This window comes from Tupaia chinensis, unplaced genomic scaffold (assembly GCF_000334495.1).
Source record: "Tupaia chinensis unplaced genomic scaffold, TupChi_1.0 Scaffold000270_1, whole genome shotgun sequence".
NCBI lineage: Eukaryota > Metazoa > Chordata > Mammalia > Scandentia > Tupaiidae > Tupaia > Tupaia belangeri.
This window is the reverse complement of record NW_006159750.1, coordinates 5,056,601-5,067,686: the sequence shown is the minus strand read 5'-3', so window position 1 is coordinate 5,067,686 and position 11,086 is coordinate 5,056,601. Positions and strand designations below refer to the sequence as shown.

At 45.1% G+C, this 11,086-nt stretch overlaps 1 protein-coding gene across 2 annotated transcripts in view; it reads right to left on the bottom strand.

Moving 5' to 3' along the window:
- Nucleotides 1-11,086, bottom strand: part of ELAPOR1 (endosome-lysosome associated apoptosis and autophagy regulator 1) — a 102,700-nt gene that overhangs the window by 49,731 nt on the left and 41,883 nt on the right. The gene's annotated exons all lie outside the window — the stretch shown is intronic.

Genomic DNA, 11,086 nt, shown 5'->3' with positions numbered 1-11,086 from the left:
TTCCCCCCCCCCCCCCCCCCCCCCCCCGCCGGCGCCTGCCGATGCCGTCATTACAGTAATGGGCCCTGCGACCCCTGCAGGGAGCCAGGCAGCCCGGTGCCAAAATGCAGCACGAACAAGAGCTACAGCACTTTGGATCATTCTTTCCCACTGGGCCACGGTCTAATCCCTAGAAATACACGTTTTGTACGCAACTCCCTTTGCTAGTGTATATAAATAATATCCTGAGGGAGCGGAAGACTGTGGGACGGTAACTAAGAACAGGCTGAAGACAGACGGAGTTTTTCTTATCTCAAACTAGAATTTTATGAGCAAGGACGTTTTAAATGGAAGGATGTTCTAAATAGAAGAGCTGGTCCATTAAAAAAAACGTACAAAAGATTGTCACAGAAGCACAGAAATTTCTATTTCTTGTGCTCCTCACACTCCTTTCTGCCAGAAGAACTACAAACTCCCACCTGCGTTTATGAACACGTCCTATTTAGCCCAGGCAGGCGATGAGCTCTCACCAGATGAGCCTGCTCACGCCTCCTTCTCTGTGCGGTGGGAAAGTTGCAGTTCATTTGCTTTTTCCCAAACTAAGAATAAACGGAACAACAATAACAAAACAGCCAAATCCAGCATTAAGTAAAACGACAGCAACAAAAACAACGAGAAGCACTACCCGGGAGAAAGAGAACACGATCGATGTGCCAAATGCCTTTACACATTTCTTTCTCTTTTAAATCGTGTAACAAACAACAGACTGAAATTAATGATGATTTTGGCTCTGAGAAGTATTGTACAATCTGTGCATACCAGAAGTTATATCTAAGCACAAAAGTACTTTGTATTACTGTGTCCATAAGAAAAACAGAATTAATGTCCCCTGTCAACCCACATGAAAGTGCAATTGCATAATATGTATAACCGTCGGGAGCTGAGACTAAAACCAGGATAGGTGGAAGTTTGTAATTTAATGTATGCAGGTCAGAAAGAGAAAGCCTGAATTTTGGAACAGGTAAATATACTACACTTTGTCCACTCTAAAATGCACGTCTCTTCACACGTAATAGCTAGGAACTCAAAACGCATCTTAAAATTGACACAAAAGGAAGCGTTGTGTTATAGTTTAACTAATGTTTGTTTTCTTTCCCTTTTAGTTTTTTTGCCAGAAGGTGTGTGCGCTGGCTGGAGAGACACAGAGAAAGAGAAAATGAGAGCTCACTCTCTAGGAGAGATGACCATGCTGCAGTCCCTTCTCCTCCATTCTCTTCTCTGGATTTTGGCCACTCATGCACTTGCACCTGGTGTGATGTTCAAGCTGCCAGATCTGGGACTCGAACTGTGGTTGACCATGTCCAGCACTTTAACCACCATATTATCCGCTGACTCTGACAGTCCATTTTTAATTGCCAGAGAGCACATGTGCTCACCAGAGACGGGGTGTGGGGGTGTGGTAGGGAGGTGAGAAGTATGTGTATGAAGAGGTGGGGTGGGTGGGGAAGCACCCCCCAATGGGACATGGTTCCATTGCAATCCCTTCTCCATTTGTTCATCCTCTGAGGGTTTGAGGCGCTCATGCAAACTTGGGGGTCAGAATTTGAGCCGCAGTAGACCGTGTGGGAATCTGGCAATGAAACCACTAGGCTACAGGGCCAACCCCTCTTTGTGGTACATCAAAGCTGATGCGGAGACCAGAAGTTGGTGTAATGGCTATGTTGCTGGACTCCCATGTAGTCGACTGTGGTTCGAGTCCCGGACGTGGTGACGTAAACTCATGCTGGGTGCATGTGCATGTGTGCCGAAGATCCTGAGAGGAAAATGGAAGAGAAAGGATTGCGGCATGGCCGTCCCCTCCAGGGGGTGATTTCTCACTTTCCATTTCTTGTTTTCTCTCTGACTTCCTGGCAAGTGCACGCTCCCTGTAGCAAAAACCTCTCAAAAAAAAAAAAAAAAGCTAATGAAATCTCAGACCCGTTGAACTATGGTAAATGTATTGTTTCTCATCCTGGAGTTGGAGACATTTAGGGTGATGGCAGAACAATTTTAGGGCCTCGTTTCTATTCTCCTCTACTGTAAACATTTACCGAACACATGCAGTGTGCCCAGTGCCTGAGGGGACTAGATGTGGCTCAGGAGAGCGACACATAAACTCTGCACTTTTGTCTGAGAGGGAAGACACAAAGGAGGAGGGAAAAACTGGGGGGCCTGGGAGCCTAACTTTTGCTCAGAATCTTTGGCTTTGGATCTAGATGTCAGTGTCACCTGAGAGAGAAAGTCAAGATGGGAATTCTTAGTGCTCTTACACTCCCGTCTCTCTGGGTCTGTTTCTCCTCATAATTCCAGTCTTGCTGACCTCGGAGGGCTCCAAGGACAAATAGAGCAACTGTACACACAACATATATCAATCCCGATTCTAAAAATGATATTCTCGAAAGGCTTTTTTGCTGCAAGAATGAGCAGTAAAATCCACAGTAGGTAAATTAGATGGAGAACTGAGCGAACAAGGCAGACAGGATTCACGTCCTGTCTGTAAACATAATTAGGTCATTCGTCTAGTGCGTTCACAGTTCCCGAGCACCCTTTCATCTGATCTTCGCACCTCCCTGTGCAGCGAGAGCAGCAGGGGCTGTTTCCTTCGTTGTACCCATGAGAAAGCTGACTCCCGGTAGGGTGAAGTCGCTTGTCCAAGAGCACCCGGCCTGTAAGGCACAGAGCTAAAACCCAGGCCTTTCCACCAGGAATCCTCCTCCGCCCTATAGTCTGATAAAACACAAACTCACACTGCCAAAATTAACAGCCAAATCTAAAAATGAAATATGACAGTGTGGGTTGCCTGCCAGCAGCCAGACTCACTTCTGAGGTCTAAGAATTGGTGTTAAGGGCATCTAATCTCGAGCAGATCACTGCGGTTCGCTCTGACTGCATTTGGACTTTGGGAGGCGTGCAGGCCAAGCCCATCACTTTTCTTCATCATCCTTTGCTGTCCCTTGGGCCTCACTCAGGTAGGAGGGTTGCTGGAAAAATGTTGGTTCCGAGCTTTAGGAAATTTCCCTCTCGGTAGGTGCCAGTTTACTTCATGCCACTCAGGGATATTTACACCCTTCCCAGTGGCAGGCTCTGCTGCACCTGTTTCAAATCTAAACTATGCTTTGAGATGGCACCATTCAAGACACGAGCTAGAGAAAGTGAAACCAGAGATACAACCAGCAGGACTCCTCACGTAGTTCCAGCATTCTGTGAACAAAGCAATCCCCCAGCCATCCCTCAACGCACCCAGTGATCTGTCGTTGAACACGTCTGCATAATATGCGGATTCACAATAGAGACACACGCACATCAGTGCAGATTCAGCACACAATTCCTTCTTCCCCACCATGCACCATTAATGAGATGACACGTGTCCAAATCCCAATATTGAATGAAATGCAGCGGGCAGAGGCTGCTCCCTGCTCATTAGGAAAATAAGGGAAGGATCTAGAAATGAGAGGTAGGGACCTTTAGTTAATCCACCCTCCCCTAGCATCACCCAGCCACGCAATACTCCTGGGCACATGAAAAAGAGAAAAGAACCCTGAAGTTGGATCTGCTTTGTCTAATATTGAACTATCTGTTGGTAACAATGGTCTTTCAGGTGTAGACAAATTCACTCAAACCAATAATACTTTTAGTCCTTGCTATCTAGTTATTGAACCAACTGCTAAAAGGACCTTTTAAAATTCCCAAGTACTGGAACCAGCAGGGGCGTGGTGGTTAAGGGAGCTGGACTCCCACATGACTGACTGTGGTTTGAGTCCCGGACTTGGTCGCTTGCTTTCTCACTTTCCCTCTCTCCCTCCCTCACTCTGTCCCTCCCAGGTCAAATTAAAAATAAACAAATAAATAATGTTAAATAAAATTCTTTAACATTATTTATTTATGTTGATTTGACCCGAGAGGGACACGCAGACACACACACACACACACAGAGAGAGAGAGAGAGAAGGAAAGTGAGAGAGTAAATCTCCAAGTCCAGGACTTGAACCACAGTTGGTCATGTGGGAGTCCAGCACCCTTAACCACCACACCACTTGCCAGTCCCAAATAATTCTTAAAAAGAAAAATTGTCAGGTCAGGATAGTACTTGGACAGAAATGTGCCCTTTCCCCCCTCCTTCTTTCAAAATAGCATGTCTTAGCGTGTTAAATGATAACCAAAGTAGTAGAGACAACACTAGAGCTTGGTGGCAATCTATGGGTTCCAGGCTAGAGAGGCATTTGGTTGCACCCTCTGTGGAAGACAGGTCAGGTTGAAGCAGGTGGATGAGCTGGTGACAGAGAGAATGCAGTCCGTAATACAGGTTGCAGGAGGGCAATAAGGGTTGAGCTGGCCTCTTTGGTGTGCCCTAAATAAAAAGGCAACTAGACATGACCCCACCATCCCATTACCACATGGTGCTCAGCGTCTCCACACTGCAGTGGCTTCATCGACGAATGGGGATGTACAAATACCTGCACCACAGGCTGCGTGCAGTTGTGCCCTCTGTTCACAAGGCTACCTAGCTCAGAGCCTGAGTGGAGGTTGAAATCTAGCTCAAATGCTATATGCTGGGCTCTGTGCCCTCCTGTGGGACTGCATTGGCTCAGAGGAAGGGTGTCTTTTTTCTACGTGCAATAGGTTAGCTGTGAGCACTATTAAGATGATGTAGGCCAAGAACTTAACACAGTAAGCTTTTTTTTCCAAATATTGTTGCATTCCTCTTTTCTTTCTTTCTTTTTTTTTAAAAAGAACTATTTATTTAATTTAATTTTTTTTTTGAGAGGTTTTCGCTACAGGGCACGTGCACTCGCCAGACAGAGACAGACATAGAGACAGAAAGCGAGAAATCACCCCCCAGGGGGGATGGTCACGCCGCAATCCCTTCTCCTCCATTCTCCTCTCGGGATCTTGGGCACGCACACACACACACCCAGCGTGAGTTTTAAGCCACCGGGTCCGGGACGCAAACCGCGGTAGACTACGTGGGAGTCCAGCGATGTAGCCATTACACTAACTGCTGGTTCCCTTAATTTTCTTTATTATTGTTGTTGTTTTTATTTTTGCTATAGTGCGTGTGTGCTCACCAGAGACAGAGAGAGAGAAAGTGAGAAAACAAGCTGCCAGATCCGGGATTGAAACCGTGTTCGGCCATATGAGAGTCCAGCACCGTAACCACCATAACACCTGCTGATCCCAACACAGTAAGTTTTTAAATTTTCAAAACAACCCAATGGGGTGTGTGCTATGATTTTACCATTTTACAGATGAGAAAATCAGGGCATTGAGATGTGAGGTCACTTGCTCGCCAAGGCAGGATTGGACCCAGGCTACCTGAGCCAATCTGTGTTCAAGGCTGCTAGTGTGTGCTCCCATCACACTCACAAAGTGTGTCTGGGACTTAGCACTGGCTCTGAGGTTGAAAACATTTCGAGGAAAGCCAAGGAAATTAAAAAAAAAAAAAAAAAATTTCACAAAAAGCGAAAAACTTTGCAAAAAAGGCCCACAAAAAAAAAAAAAAAAAAAAAACTCAAGTCAAAGCCATGTGGGTATTTTGAACCTCCCTGGGGATTCAACAAGGACACCTATTGTTTTTGCCTGCCCAGAGTCTCCCTCTGGTAGCAGTACCTTTTGGGAGGATATATCACCTCATTACTATACACAGTCTTAGGGGGGTTGTCGAATGAGGTGGCTACCTTCTCTACTATAAGACAGACACATGACCTGCACTAGGTTCTCTCTAGATAAAAGGGAGACGGGATGAGGACACTCAGCACTGCGGAGGGACCTGAGATGGGTTGGAACAGAGAAAGGGAGGGGGTGAGAGAGAGGGACAGCCAGGGATAAGCCCCCTCTTCACCTTCCAGTTCTACCTGGGGCTGGCCTCCGTGTCCCATTCCTAGCCAACATTCACGTAGTGATACAAATGGAAATTATGCCCAGAGAAATAACCAGTCAAGGAAGGACAAGTACTGCATGAGTCCACATATATAAGGCACCAAGTATAGGTGGCCTTCCTTAACAGCAGGTTATCAGTCCTTGGGTTCAACCAACCATGGACGAAAAATCATACATTGTTGCTGGGGTGTCCTGTGTAGCTAGAGTTATTTGTAGTTAGACTTACCGTGGCTGCATGCTTGCCTCTGTACTGAACGTGTACGGATTTTTTTCTGTTAGTCATTATTCCCAAAACAAAACAGTGTAACAGCTATTTATGCAGCATTGTATTAGGTATTGTACGTAATGAAGAGATGATTCAAAGCCTACAGGAGACAGTGTGAGGTTATATGCAAATACAACATACACCACTTCATATAAGAGACAGAAACACCCTTGGATTTTGGTATCTGTGGGGGTCCTGGAACCAATCCCACGATACCGAAGGATGACTGTAATCAAATTCATGGAGACAGAAAGGAGAATGGTGATTGTCAGGAGCTAGGGGAAGGGGCTGGGGTTATGGTATAATGAGCAGTGTTTCAGTTTTGCAAGGTGAAGAGTTCTGTGGATGAATGCTGAAGAAGCTAACACAACATGAGAACATGTGATGCCATTGAACTGTGTAACTATAAATGGTTAAGATGGTGAATTTTATGTCATATATCTTTTACTACAATTTAAAAAGAAATGTTTTTTAAGTTTATTTCTTCCATGAGCAAGAGAGATAGAGAAAGAGAAACAACACCCCCAACATGGTCTGGATACCAAGTCCACTCCCAGCCCTAGCCAGCCCCAGAGAGTATACACATGCCTGGTGCACTCAAGGCGGCCTCTGGACACAAACCCAGAACTTTCCCATGAGGGTCAACTTGGCACAGCACTGTATTTGACCATAGCACCATTGTCTGGCCCCTAAAAATAGATTTTTATTTCTTCTAAGAGCAAGAGAGACAGAGCCCCTGACAGGGTCTTGATGCTATAATCCACCCGCAGCCTCTAGCCAGCCTCAGCTCGTAGGCAATTGTGCACTCAACATACTTGGGGGTCTCTCCAGTCTTGAACCAGGAAACTTCCCATGTGGGATTGCCTTGCAAGGACCATTACACCATTGTCTTACACCTACAAGGTAAAAATATTTTTCTTTTTCTTTCTTTTTGTTTAATTGACAAAGAGCACATGTGCTCACCAGGGAAAGATGGAGACAGTGAGAGAGAGACAGAGAGAAAACACTCCTAAGAGCATGGCCACCCCACAATCCCTTCTCTTCCATTTCTTCCTCCTGTCAGGACTTGGAGCACTAACCTACTTGCTCCCAGCATGTTTCTTCAAGCCACCAGAGCCAGGAGTTGAAATGTGGTTGGTCCATGTGAGACCCAGCTCCTTTAACTACCAGGCTATGGGGCTGGTTCAAAAATATTTTTTAAAGAATTTTTAAATTTTTTATTTTATTTAATATTATTGTTACTTTTTAAAAAGAATTAAATTTACTTATTCATTCATTCATTTTAGTTTGACCAGAGCGAGAAAGAGAAATAAAGTGAGAAAGCAAGCCATCATGTCTGGTACTCTAACTATAGTGTGAGTGCCCAGCACCTTAACCACCATGCTACCTGCTGACCCCAATATTATTGCTACTTCTTAATTTGTCATAGGACACATGTGCTCACCAGAGAGAGGGAGAGAGGAAGAGAAAGTGAGAAAGCAAGCTGCCAGGTCCAGGGCTCAAACTGTGGTCTACCATGTGGGAGTCCAGCACCTTAAGCACCATGCCACTTGCTGGCCCCAAAAAACATTTTTCTAAAAAAGTTTTACCACACATCCTAGAAAACATGCTCAATCTCTGAGTTATTCTATTAAGCAAGCCAGAAACAAGAAACCTGATGGAGTAGTCTAAATTTAAGAGACAGTAAAAACGTGCCAGCAGGTGGCATAATGGTTAAGGCACTGGACTCCCACATGGTCGACTGTGGTTTGAATCCTAGACCCAGTGGCTTGAAACTTACAACTCATGCTAGTGTGTGTGCGTGCATGCCCAAAATCCCGAGAGGAGAATGGAGAAGGGATTGAGGCAGGACTTTCTCTCTGTCTTTCTCTTTCTGTGTCTCTGCCAAGCACACACACCTGGCAAAAATCTCTCCCCGAAGGAAAAAAAAATCAAATTAAAAAGTTCCTAAATATTTTTTAAACATTTATTTATTTATTTATCTATTCATTTGTTGTGATTTTCAAGCCGCCAGGCGTAGAACTTAAACTGCAGTCAGCCATGTGGGAATCCAACACATCAACCACCATGCCACATGCTGGCCCCCTGTGTATTTTTAGGAAAAAAGATTTGCCTTTTAATTATTATCCACTTGGTTGGCCAAACTCCAGGAGACATGAGATGAGAGGATGAGAGGCAGCAGACAAGTTGCCTCGTGACAGTCTCACCGGATATGTCCGTAGTGCTTGTTCCCTATCTATTCATTTGTTGTGATTTTCAAGCTGCCAGGCGTAGAACTTAAACTGCAGTCAGTCATGTGGGAATCCAACACATCAACCACCATGCCACATGCTGGCCCCCTGTGTATTTTTGGAGGACCATTCTCTTCTCAGGATTTTGGGCACACATGCATGCATGCCTGGTGTGTGTGTTCTAAGCTTCTGGGTCCAGGACTCGAACCACAGTTAACTATGTGGGAGTCCAGCAACATAACCATTCCGCCATCCCTTGATCTTAATCAATGTACAAATAAATATTAAGTGTTATTTTTCCCCAAAACATTCTGGTTTTGTAGAATTAAAATATTAACTTGGAGCCCGTCTACACATGCACATGCTCCATGAGTGCGTTTTAAGCCACGGGGTCCAGGACTCGAACCACAGTTAACTATGTGGGAGTCCAGCAACATAACCATTCCGCCATCCCTTGTCTTAATCAATGTACAAATAAATATTAAGTGTTACTTTTCCCCCAAACATTCTGGCTTTGTAGAATTAAAATATTTAAACTCTGGAGGTATTGTTAACTTGGAGCCCGTCCGATCTACATCCTAAGAAAATGATGTTTGCTCTCCACGTTCAACAAGCACAGACTGAGGGCCTATTTCTGCTCTAGTTCTGGAGAAGCAGTGGTGTCTGAAAGAGTCCCAGTGGTCAGAGAGCGTAAACGTGTCTATGGCGGGGAGGATGCTGGTAGGAATGGGACAGAGAGAGGCAACAGACCACAGCACACACACAAATAAACTTGATTGCCCCTGCACACACTTGCTTGCCCACACTTCTCCAAAAAACTCTAGTAAAGACTGTCACATGTGTCTCTGACTCCAGTGTGACCCTAACCATTGAACACACTGTCTCTTTTCCAATTGATAATGGTTTCAAAGCCATGACAAGTCAGCACCACAGACACGTGACCTTGTTTCTCAGACGTAGCCTCTGCGATGGGAGAGCTGAGAAGACAGGGACGGCTGGTCAGAGCAGCCAGAGGGAAGGCACAAGTGATCAGGTGACGCTACGGTCTGCTGTTCTCATGGCCTTATCTGTCCAGCCCAGCCAGCCAAGGGGAGCACACACTGGCTGGACAGTCACAGGCTCCCCAGAACAGGGCCTCCTGGTGTTAACAGAGTACTCCTTGGGCTGCAGAGGTCCTCAGAGAAAGCGAGGGCTACTGTGTGTGGAACAGTCGGAGAGACTAAGATCACAGTCGAGGTAGTCACTCCGCTCTGCCTGGTCTCAGGCTTCTCACTGGAAAAATGAGAAAGTTAAACTTGAACAGTTTCTAATTCTAAGATTTCTTCCAGTTCCAAAACCCTGTTCTTGTGTACTGGTTACTCCATGGACATCTGTCTTTTCTCCCATCTTTTTCCCCCTTTCCTCCAACATAGCACATCGGGCCCAGCCTTTGGGGTGCATGCAGCCTGTAGTGTGCAGGACTGCAGAGCTGGCAGTCCCTAGGTACTTGGCCTGAAAACACACAAGGTGTAAGTCGGCATGCCCAGGTTCCTTTTTTTTTTGAAAAGTTTTTGCTGTAGGTGCATGTGCTCACCAGAAAGACAGAGAGATAGAAAGCAAGAAATTACCGCCCAGGGGGGATGGCCACACCACAATCCCTTCTCCTCCATTCTCCTCTTAGGATCTTGGGCACGCACGCAAATGCGCCCAGCGTGAATTTAAGCCACCAGGTCCAGGACTCAAACCGCAGTCGACTACATGGGAGTTCAGTGACATAGCCATTACACCAACTGCTGGCTTCAGCCCAGGTTCCTGGCTGGATGGGAGACTCAAGAAGGAGACTGCAACGTGATCAAGGGTGTACCTCCCACCTTCTCTGTCTCTCCCCTGTGTGCTTGCACGTGCTCTATCTTTCATGAATAATAATAATTTTAAAAAGCAGGGCCAGCTAAGTGGTGATGTAGCTAAAGCAGCCGGATCCCACATGGCCAGCTGTGCGGAGTCTCAGACCTAGCAGCTTGAAATACATACCCAGTGCACGTATGTGTGTGCCCGAAATCCTGAGAGGAAAATGGAAGAGAAGGAATTATGGCATGGTCCTCTCCCTTGGGGGACGCTTTCTCACTTTCTCTCTCTCTCTCTCTGGCAAGCACAAACACCTTACAGCAAAAAACAGCATATTTTAGTTTTGAAAATAATTAAGAAAGTAATACTTGTCAATTGTAGTAAAGGTGAAAATGTGGCTTAGAAAAAGAAAATAAAAATCTGATAATGAGTTCAACAAGCAAAGCATTTTGCTGCATTTATTTCCAGGTTCTTTTACTATACATACATTCACACTTTTTAAAACTGTTTAACTTTGTTTTATTTATCTATCTATCTATTTATTTATTTATTTATTTTAACTTGACCAGAGAGGGGGAGAGAGAGAAAGAGAGAGAAAGTGAGAAAGCAAGCTGACAGGTCTGGGACTCAAACTGTGGTCGGCTATGTGGGAGTCCAGCACCCTTAACCACCATGCCACCTGCTGGCCCCTGCATTCACATTTTTAAAAAACGAAAAGATCTATGTCATACAGGTCTGTATTCTGACCTCTTTTTCAGTTATTTTTACGTCTCAAGCATTTTCCTATGTCTTAAAAGTTTTACCATAGTTTCTGTTTTTCTTTTTTTGGAGTTTTTTTTTTTTTTTTTTTTTTTTTTTTCTCTTTATATGG